Source organism: Convolutriloba macropyga, chromosome 2 (genome assembly GCF_964194025.1).
Source record: "Convolutriloba macropyga chromosome 2, txConMacr16.3, whole genome shotgun sequence".
Classification (NCBI taxonomy): Eukaryota; Metazoa; Xenacoelomorpha; order Acoela; family Convolutidae; genus Convolutriloba; species Convolutriloba macropyga.
Genome location: NC_134469.1, coordinates 30,655,633 through 30,667,352, shown reverse-complemented (window position 1 = coordinate 30,667,352; position 11,720 = coordinate 30,655,633).

Here is an 11,720-nt window from a genome sequence, read left to right as displayed (position 1 = left end):
CAAGTTTCCGAATGAAAACCTGACATTTCGCATGCAAGCTATAGTAAAAATTCCTTTTGTTCTACACTCTGCCTACACAGGGGACACCAAGTCCAGTTTGGACATCTCAAAATTTATTTGTGAAAACCTAAGTAAGCCAATCGAAAACAAAAAAATTAATTCACTGATAGCAAAAAACTTATCACTCAACAAAAATAGCACTCAAGGTAGTTTGCAAACAACTTTGACAAAGTTCAGTCATGCTCGAAATGTTTCAGAATTTTGATTAGATACAACTGATCAAAGAGAAAATGTATAAATTTACCGGAAATCTTTTCAACAGCACAATGAATTGTGTTTTCTGTCTCTTCAACAGCGTATCCCAATGGTTCAAAACTGTCAGCATACGACGAAAAACTGGTTCCCTCAAGGTCTATACTTATGACTTCTACAACTTCGTAAACTTTAACCAAGCAATTGACTGATCCATTATCATAAAAAGCCAAAATTTGTCCGACAGTTTTCGGTGTTGTTTCAATTTCAACAAAACTATTTGCAGAACCCCTGGCATAGCATTTTGAGTCCAGCAAAAAAGCGTTACGGTAACGGTTCTTGCTGAAGGAAATTGTTCTGATAGCTCTTGAGTAAAATTTGTTCTCAACAAGCCATGATCGTCTTTGATACGCTTCTCAGTTCCGACAAGATTGCGGATGAAGCTATTCAAAGGATCAACTGCTAACTCTGATGCAGAAATCTCTCTGTTCCTGATGTATCTCTGCACTAATAATTTACAAGTATTGACGGTTCCAGTAACCGGTTTGATGAGGAAATGGTTTGCTGATTCAAACAGAAATGCTGACGTTGTCCAAAGCGGTCCAATAGTTTCACATTGCCAAGCCAAATGTCTTAACAGATGAAAGTTAATAGACTCAAAACATCTACCTGGAAATTTGAAATGAATGTTTTTACAAAAGGCTTCGATCAGCATTCCACAGAAGCTTGAATTTCTGTTCGAGTCGTACAGAGAGCGCACAGCAAAGACTAAATAACACAAGTCACTAAAAGTTGACGTGTCATTTAGGACTGGCCGAAATACAATTGGTGCAAGATAGAGAAGGTAAGTTTTGAGCTCATTCGCCTTGAAGTGTTTGAGTTCGTGAAGTGATCGAACACTGCGCTTAAATTCTGAGGGTAGTTTTAATGCTTTGGTGGCATTCTCTATCTCAACAGGATATCCACTTACTTCAAACAAAAATTCGAGCAAATCTTTGGCTACTCCTTTCAGCAGCTGGTGCATTGTGTCAACAGGCGCAGATAAGGGAAGATCTGAAAGAACTTTGAAAATTTCAGGATACCCCTGAACGCCCTTGGTTTTAATTTCCGGATCTTTTTCCTTTTTCTTTCTCCTTTCTTCAACATCTCCTCTTTCAAAGTAGACAGCCTGCCTGTAGTGACGATCGGGATTTCTCATTTCTATTTCCTCATTGTGGGGATAAGAACCCCAATTTGGCGACCGAAATTGGTGTTTGCCTCTCATTTCGCATAAAGTGCAGCCGTAATACCCGTTGAAACGCTTCATTTGTAGCACATTACTTTTGCAGACGAGATCGGCAATAAATAGAATTGTTTCCAATTGTACAAAGTATGGAACAGATTCGTGAGACAATTCAAAAGTTTTATTAAGTTCATTTTTGTAATGTTGAAAAATGGAAGTCCAGGGCGCATCGCCCGTTCCATACCATAAACTACATAAAACAATATTCTCAAATTTTGACCGCAAAACAGGAGGTAAATCTGCGAGAGCAACCCAGACTGGATATGCAGATTCGCTCGCAGAGTTTCGAACAATAGCACCATCAGTATTCAAGATCAATCGCACTCTGAGATTGTTGCCTTTCACCAATCGCTTCACTTTGATGTCTTTTGTCGGGTCTCGTTTGTTACTGTATTGAAAGATGTTTTGAATGTTCCGGTTTATAATGCAACGTAGTTGGTTAAAAAATCGGATGCAAATTAGTTCACCATTGTTGAATGCCTCGTGACTTTGAACATAACTCTTTGTTAGATCAGGAATCAGTTTTTTTGCGGCATAGGGCGTAGGAAAAAGCTTATTGGGGTTAATTATATTCTCACGTTTTATCAGGTCGTATAGAACTTCATCGGGACAGCCGTAGTTTGTAACAATGCTCAGAAGTGAAAGGAAAGAGTTATGAACAGTTACATCAGAACATTCACAAACTGATTCTCTCGAAAACTTCAACAAGGAAGTCTGGCTCGCTGCCTCTTCTGTCTCCTGAGCAGACAAAATGCTGTCTGAGCTGTTTCGACTTTCTTCGCTATCATCGCTGACATTGCCAAAATTTTCAACATTAGAAACGAAATTGCCGTCATCATCAGAAAGCAAACCTGAAGTTTCGCTTTCACTACTAGGTGTAGAACTCCTATGCATATCATCCCCCTCGAGACTGCGGTGTGCGTGAGAAATGTAGCTGTCAATGATGTCACATCCAAATGTGGTCCTTTTTTTCACTTTAGAAGGGGTTCTGTGTTTCGGAAACTTTTTCCGCTTACAAGCTTTTCGCTCATTGCCAAAGGTGCCAAAAAGATGGGCGTCCGAAAATTTCTCATCAAAGCCTTCGTTCAATTCACTGGTTTGATCATTCGTTTCATTGGCAGTTGTTAGTGCAGGAAGTAATTTCTCCTCTGTGCTGACTAAAACACTTTTAATATCAGAGCCAACGATTTGTTCTGATTCCTGTTGAAGGTTGTCAGTGTCGAGAAAGCATTCGACGGATCTTTCTGCCGTATTTTCTATTTGCTCAGGGTACATCGGTAGCTCAGACTCTATACTGCAAACATCACACTTGCATTCTCCAACACTGCTGAAGAACGAATCACCATAATCAGCGGTTATTTCTTCATCAGGGTAGATTGTACGGGTAACCTGTAACCTTAAATTTCGATTTTTTAAGTACTGGCAGCTATATCCTTGGAAAACTCGCGTGTTCGCCAAACATGAATGGTTCACAAATCTTACTACACCCAGTAGAACAACATCTTTGTCAGACGAGCTGCTTTTCATAATTGAGAGAGGCTTCAGTCGAAGTTTAAGTTCTGGGGGAATATCTTCTAATATTCCGACAACATCTCCCAGTGGTTCCAGTTTAGGCTTCAAAATTTTACCAGTTCGATTGTAGAGACCAAAGCCGCCAAATCTGTCCGGTTCTATTTTGTATCCACTAGAGTCTGCTTCACGGTAGACTTTTGATAATCCCTCTAAAGTTCTCTTTAAGGCTGGTTCAGAATGTATTCGACTTAAAAACGACGAGAAATCACTTATTTCAAGCATCTTCATTGGTTGGCGTTGGCTTTCAAAAACCCGCAACAAATTTGAGCTAACAAACGCATCAATGGTAATTAAATCTTCACAATTTGGCATTTTTCAACTGAAAGGAATTTGAAAATAACATAGGAGACAACCCATTCTGAAATAATTGTTTTTACATAACATAGCTTTTGACTTCAAATTTTAACTCCATTTCTGTTAAATCTTGCCATTGCTTTTAAAAAATTGCTGTATACTCTAAGCTATTGATAAAAAAGGTCAGAGCAATTTCAATTCTCTCAGAAAAACTTGAAATAAACTGCAATTATAGCTGCCAAAATCTAAAAATTTAAAATTTTTATATAAGTAAAACCATCTAAACAATTCTAACATAACAAGAAAAACCTGCACTCAGAGGATTAAAAAATTAAAAGAGCGAAAACAGCAAAATCGTTCAGCACTTTATCTCACCGAGTGTAACTATTCAATTTAGAATCAACAAACTATATGTAGCTCTTTTCATAAACACTACTAAGATGGCTGTCTTCTTAAATTCTATTGAGCAGTCGAACTTGACGCAGCTGGCAGCAATGGCATTCCATTTTCATTTTCAGCGTCAATTGCAGTTTCTTGATCTCGAACGTGCTGATTATATGCCTTCTTTGCAGCTTTATAGGCCAAGACCGGAGTTTTAGGGTACTTCTGTTTTACAACAACTGAAAAAATGATATTGGATGCTGTTATCATTGACTAAAATTCTGCTATTTCATGCATATAAAATTAAGCTAGAAAATGAATTTATTTGCGTCTAAAAAACGTGCTCATTTTTAAATTTCTCCCCCAACTCTTTGGAAACAGGAGCTCGAACACTCTCTGAAACTCTCTGAGGCGAAACAATGCGATCTCTTTCCTCTGATGAGAACAGTTTTAAACCAAGACGACGACCAAAGTTGGCAACATCACTACCAGCAGTTAACTCCATCAAATTGAAACCATCGTGGAAAACTGGTGTTCTTGGAGAGTTCCATTCTGGGTGCTCGTCAACACTTTGAAAAGAAAATCTGGCGAAAGCCAATTCTTCCTTTATCTCTTGCCTCTGAAAAAAAAACCAAACTCTAAACAAAATTACGAAGGCAACTTAACTCGAAAAATTAATTAGATCACCTGTTCTTTTAGGGATTGCAGTAAATTCCACTTCCGCCTGTTTTGCTTTTCGCACTCCGTTTCAAAAGCTGACAAAAGCGCTTCCATTCGCTTTTCATGCGTTTTCACAAAATCATTGAAAGCATTGCACCCAGAGCTCGAATCAGAATCCCCATTGGAAAAGGCTGGCGTTAAGGGCGGACAAGGAGGCAATTGAGCAGGCTCTAGTTCTTGGTTCTACAAACACATCACGTATTGAGTTCGAAACTAAAGACAAAAATAAGCTGACAAATAAAGACAAAAGTCTAAGCTGGAAATTAACCTTTTGTGTTATTGGTGAGTTGTCCAGGTTCTCGGGTTCCTCTGTTGAGACCGCCTGGGGCCCCTGATTGTTGACTTGCTGTTGTGTCACTGATGGTTGCATTGTTGACACCGTAGTCACTTCAATTGGTGACCCTCCAAAATTTTTCAGAGTCGTGAAAGAGGTCTTCGAACTACGGGAAAGAAAGTTTATGTCATCACAGACTTTTCGTTTTCGGTCAGTCTTTATATACGTTGCATTCAAACTCTCTGGCTTTTTTCCGTTTCCCAGTTGCTCTTGGTATTTTGCATAGACACTATTGACATACTTTTTTTGCCCCTTGAATAGCAGTCGACAGGACACTGGTTCTGTCCCTTCTATGAGATCGATTCTTTTGTTTTCCTCCAGTGTTGATCGCTGAATGAAATCTACTCCCTCTGGCCAGTAGTCGCTAGTAGGTGTAATCACAATGATTTTGTGAGAATCAACAAAAATCCATCTTTGCTCATTTTTCAGAAGAGACTGCTTGATTGAATTGTTGATTTCAACTTCGGAGTCTGACTCATTTCGCCTTTTGGTGGGATTCGGTCGAGTATTCGAAGCAGGACCTGATACCGGACATGTTGTTGCAGCTACAGGTAACGATGCTGCTGCGACCTCTTCAAACGAATCATCAGATTCAAATAACGCATCAGTTTGCTGGCTCATTTGGGTAAGTCTTAGTTGTTTAGTCGGTTGTTTGATTTTTTCTTTGCTCACTTGCAAGTATCCATGTATACTTCTGTTCGCCGATTTACCCATTGAATCTAAAAACCATGCTCACGATAATTTCCGCACAATAAAATCTAGCACACTCACGATAGACAGAACTTGATAAAAAACAATGGACCGTTAATTGAAGTGAATTATAGAAAATATCATTCAAATCAAGGTAAAATCAAAGCAAGCGTATCACGTGGCTCATTCTGTGAATCAATCAAAACAAACTAAAGAAGAACTGCTCAAATTTTCAGTAACTAAAACTAGCTAGCACTTTAGGCTAAAAGCAATGGTCATTTTCAACATCCGTCATCAACACCATCATTTCCTTCTTTTGATTGGTTTTTTTGCTCTTCTATTTTCTTTTTTCTTAACATAAAGTTCTTTCGGTTTCTTCCTGCCTGGTTTGCAGATTTTTTAGCTCTTTTGTATGCTTCCGGGAATTTGACAGGTCCAAAGATTCTTTTAATTTGAGCTGAAAGCAGAAAACTTAATCACAAAACTCTTTTTGAGAAAGGATAATTGGTAAACTATACACAAACCCTTGAATTGAGCAACTTTTTGTGGTGTTGCCGCTTCGCGCTGCTCTTCATTGGCTTTTGTGGGAGAAATCATTGTATTTACCAGTCCCTCTGATGACCAAAGCTTCTTTCTTAACTTCTTCCCAGCGTCTTCGGGGTCTTTGACAAAACCGAGGTCAAACAAATCAACACCTTTGTAAAACCTAACTGCTTCAGTTTCCTTGTTTTGATCACTTGCTGTGTTTATGATCTGTTGAGTTTGCACATCTCCGCCCGAATTAGCCTCGCGACACTGCAAAATTACTTTAAAAAATTAAGGTTTTACATTAGGAAAATGAAAAAAGAATTTGGATGCACAAACCAGCTGTCGGAACGATTGGAGTTCTTCTTCAAGCTTTTTGTTGTAGTCACTCATAGATTTGGCATGAATTTCTATCAAGCTAGCAAACTTCTCTTCATCGGCCATGATCATTTTGCAGACTCCTTTGTGATGTTCGCAACACTAAAACCCAGTTTGGCTGGACACATTAAATTTCAATTAGTTTATTACATGAACTTACGGCTTTCTCCAAACTTTCATTGCTTTTCGTTTCCTTCATCATCTGAAGAAGATTTGAATCTATTGGATGTTTGCGCTTCAAATGTTTACTAGCAGTTCGTTCAGATTTAAAACTGGTTTGTTGGCATGTTTTTGTGACCAATCTTTTCTGCTATCTGGTCTTCCGCTGCTCATGGCTTTTTCATTCACCCCAGAGCTGGGAACAGCAACAACGTCTCTATCAATTGATTTCAATCGCTGCAAAGACTTTTCAGTTTGTCGCCTCTGATCAATCTCTTTTTGGTACTTTGCTGAAATCTCACACTCGGGACCTTTGTGAGTCAAATAGTATTTTGATCGTCCTTGTTCGAGATTCAAATTGACTTCCGTGAAGGGTTCCATTTCCATTTTCTGCGTTAAGGTGTACTTTACAGGCCACCGATCATCCACAAGATAGAGAAATTGAACATCTCCAGCTTCTTTTCGAAATAAATACGCAAACAATCTGTTGAGTGGCATTGCTTCTAGAAATAAGTAAACGATGGAGGAAACAGGTAAAGTTTTTTTCTGAACAAGCTATGCGCAAAAGTTGTGCTAGGCAAAATATATCAAAAACACTTTTTTTCTACAATCTAACTACACAGGGGATACTCCATACCAAGTTTGGTTCAATTTGGATAACTTCTTGACCCGATAAAAAAAGACCTATTTTGAAAATTACTTATTTGAAATAATTGCAAATTTTCGTATGAAATACCAATTTTTTTCCCGAGCAAGCTATACCAAAAATCCTTTCTTTTACACTCTAGATACAAATGGGATACTCCAAACGGAGTTTAGTTTGATTTGAACAACTCCAACACCCGATAAAAAAGACCTAATTTTAAAATTCAATAATCTTAATCTATTCGAAATAATCGCAAATTTCCGTATGAAATCCTAACTTTTTTCTAGGCAAACTATACCAAAGATACTTTTTGTTTTCCACTCTAGGTACACATGGGATACTCCATACTGAGTTTGGTTCGATTTGAATAACTTCTTGTTCCGATAAAAAAGACCTAATTTGAAAATTACTTATTTGAAATAATTGCAAATTTCCGTATGAAATACCAACTTTTTTCCTAGGCAAGCTATAGCAAAAATTCGTATTTTCCTACTCTCTAACTATACATGGAATACTCCATACCAAATTTGGTTTAATTTGGACAACTCCTTGACCCGACGAAACTTCTATATTTTTGAAAATAAAATAAGCGAATAATAAGCGAAAAAGTCGATATTTCCGATTGAAATACGAACTTTTTTTCTAGGCAAGCTATACCAAAAATTCTTTCTGTTTTAGACTCTAGGCATCCATGGGATACTCCATACCCAGTTTAGTTCACTTTGGACAACATCTTAACCCAATCAAAGACAACTATAGTTAAAATTCGCTAAAAACGAAATTCGCAAATTTCCGTATGAAAAACTAACTTTTTTCCTAGGCAAGCTATACCGAAAATTCTTTTTGCTTTACACTCTAGATACACATGGTATACTCTATGCCAAGTTTGGTTTTATTTCAACAACTCTATGACCTAATCAAAAAGACCTATTTTTAAAATTCAATAATTTCAAGTTATTCGAAATAATAGCAAATTTCCGTATGAAAAACTAACTTTTTTCCTAGGCAAGCTATACCAAAAATTCTTTTTGTTTTACAATCTAGTTACCCATGGGATACTCGATACCAAGTTTGGTTTGATTTGGACAACTCCTTGACCCGATGAAAAAGACCTATTTTTAAAATTCAATAATTTCAAGTTATTCGAAATAATAGCAAATTTCCGTATGAAAAACTAACTTTTTTCCTAGGCAAGCTATACCGAAAATTCTTTTTGTTTTACAATCTAGTTACCCATGGGATACTCGATACCAAGTTTGGTTTGATTTGGACAACTCCTTGACCCGATGAAAAAGACCTATTTTTAAAATTCAATAATTTCAAGTTATTCGAAATAATAGCAAATTTCCGTATGAAAAACTAACTTTTTTCCTAGGCAAGCTATACCGAAAATTCTTTTTGCTTTACACTCTAGATACACATGGGATACTCTATACCAAGTTTGGTTTTATTTCAACAACTCTATGACCTAATCAAAAAGACCTATTTTTAAAATTACTTATTTGAAATGATAGCAAATTTCCGTACGAAAAACTAACTTTTTTCCTAGGCAAGCTATACCAAAAATTCTTTTTGTTTTACAATCTAGTTACCCATGGGATACTCGATACCAAGTTTGGTTTGATTTGGACAACTCCTTGACCCGATGAAAAAGACCTATTTTTGAAATTACTTATTTGAAATAATAGCAAATTTCCGTATGAAAAACTAACTTTTTTCCTAGGCAAACTATACCAAAAATTCTTTTTGTTTTACACTCTAGGTGCCCATGGGATACTCCATACCGAGTTTGGTTCGATTTGGACAACTCCTTGACCCGATGAAAAAGACCTATTTTTAAAATTCAATAATTTCAAGTTATTCGAAATAATAGCAAATTTCCGTATGAAAAACTAACTTTTTTCCTAGGCAAGCTATACCGAAAGTTCTTTTTGCTTTACACTCTAGATACACATGGGATACTCTATACCAAGTTTGGTTTTATTTCAACAACTCTATGACCTAATCAAAAAGACCTATTTTTAAAATTACTTATTTGAAATGATAGCAAATTTCCGTACGAAAAACTAACTTTTTTCCTAGGCAAGCTATACCAAAAAATTTTTTTGTTTTACAATCTAGTTACCCATGGGATACTCGATACCAAGTTTGGTTTGATTTGGACAACTCCTTGACCCGATGAAAAAGACCTATTTTTGAAATTACTTATTTGAAATAATAGCAAATTTCCGTTTGAAAAACTAACTTTTTCCTAGGCAAACTATACCAAAAATTCTTTTTGTTTTACACTCTAGGTGCCCATGGGATACTCCATACCGAGTTTGGTTCGATTTGGACAACTTCTTGACCCGATGAAAAAGACCTATTTTTAAAATTCAATAATTTCAAGTTATTCGAAATAATAGCAAATTTCCGTATGAAAAACTAACTTTTTTCCTAGGCAAGCTATACCGAAAATTCTTTTTGCTTTACACTCTAGATACACATGGGATACTCTATACCAAGTTTGGTTTTATTTCAACAACTCTATGACCTAATCAAAAAGACCTATTTTTAAAATTACTTATTTGAAATGATAGCAAATTTCCGTACGAAAAACTAACTTTTTTCCTAGGCAAGCTATACCAAAAATTCTTTTTGTTTTACAATCTAGTTACCCATGGGATACTCGATACCAAGTTTGGTTTGATTTGGACAACTCCTTGACCCGATGAAAAAGACCTATTTTTGAAATTACTTATTTGAAATAATAGCAAATTTCCGTATGAAAAACTAACTTTTTTCCTAGGCAAACTATACCAAAAATTCTTTTTGTTTTACACTCTAGGTGCCCATGGGATACTCCATACCAAGTTTGGTTCGATTTGGACAACTCCTTGACCCGATGAAAAAGACCTATTTTTGAAATTATTTATTCGAAAAAATCGCAAATTTCCGTATGAAAAGCTAACTTTTTTCCTAGACAAGCTATAGCAAAAATTTTTTTACTTTACAATCTAGGTACCCATGGGATACTCCATACCAAGTTTGGTTTGATTTGGACAACTCCTTGACCCGATGAAAAAGACCTATTTTTGAAATTACTTATTTGAAATAATAGCAAATTTCCGTATGAAAAACTAACTTTTTTCCTAGGCAAACTATACCAAAAATTCTTTTTGTTTTACACTCTAGGTGCCCATGGGATACTCCATACCAAGTTTGGTTCGATTTGGACAACTCCTTGACCCGATGAAAAAGACCTATTTTTGAAATTATTTATTCGAAAAAATCGCAAATTTCCGTATGAAAAGCTAACTTTTTTCCTAGACAAGCTATAGCAAAAATTTTTTTACTTTACAATCTAGGTACCCATGGGATACTCCATACCAAGTTTGGTTTGATTTGGACAACTCCTTGACCCGATGAAAAAGACCTATTTTTGAAATTATTTATTCGAAAAAATCGCAAATTTCCGTATGAAAAACTAACTTTTTTCCTAGGCAAACTATACCAAAAATTCTTTTTGTTTTACAATCTAGGTACCCATGGGATACTCCATACCGAGTTTGGTTCGATTTGGACAACTCCTTGACCCGATGAAAAAGACCTATTTTTGAAATTACTTATTTGAAATAATAGCAAATTTCCGTATGAAAAACTAACTTTTTTCCTAGGCAAACTATACCAAAAATTCTTTCTGTTTTACACTCTAGGTACCCATGGGATACTCCATACCAAGTTTGGTTCAATTTGGACAACTCCTTGACCCGACGAAATTTCTATATTTTTCAAAATAGAATAAGCAAATAATAAGCGAAAAAGTCGACATTTCCGATTGAAATACGAACTTTTTTCCTAGGCAAACTATACCAAAAATTCTTTTTGTTTTACAATCTAGGTACCCATGGTATACTCCATACCGAGTTTGGTTCGATTTGGACAACTCCTTGACCCGATGAAAAAGACCTATTTTTGAAATTAATTATTTGAAATAATAGCAAATTTCCGTATGAAAAACTAACTTTTTTCCTAGGCAAACTATACCAAAAATTCTTTCTGTTTTAAACTCTAGGTACCCATGGGATACTCCATACCAAGTTTGGTTCAATTTGGACAACTCCTTGACCCGACGAAATTTCTATATTTTTCAAAATAGAATAAGCGAATAATAAGCGAAAAAGTCGACATTTCCGATTGAAAAACGAACTTTTTTTCTAGGCAAGCTATACCAAAAATTCTTTTCGTTTTACACTCTAGGTACCCATGGGATACTCCATACCAAGTTTGGTTCAATTTGGACAACTCCTTGACCCGACGAAATTTCTATATTTTTCAAAATAGAATAAGCGAAAAAGTCGATATTTCCGATTGAAATAAGAACTTTTTTTCTAGGCAAGCTATACCAAAAATTCTTTTTGTTTTACACTCTAGGTACCCATGGGATACTCCATACCAAGTTTGGTTCAATTTGGACAACTCCTTGACCCGACGAAATTTCTATATTT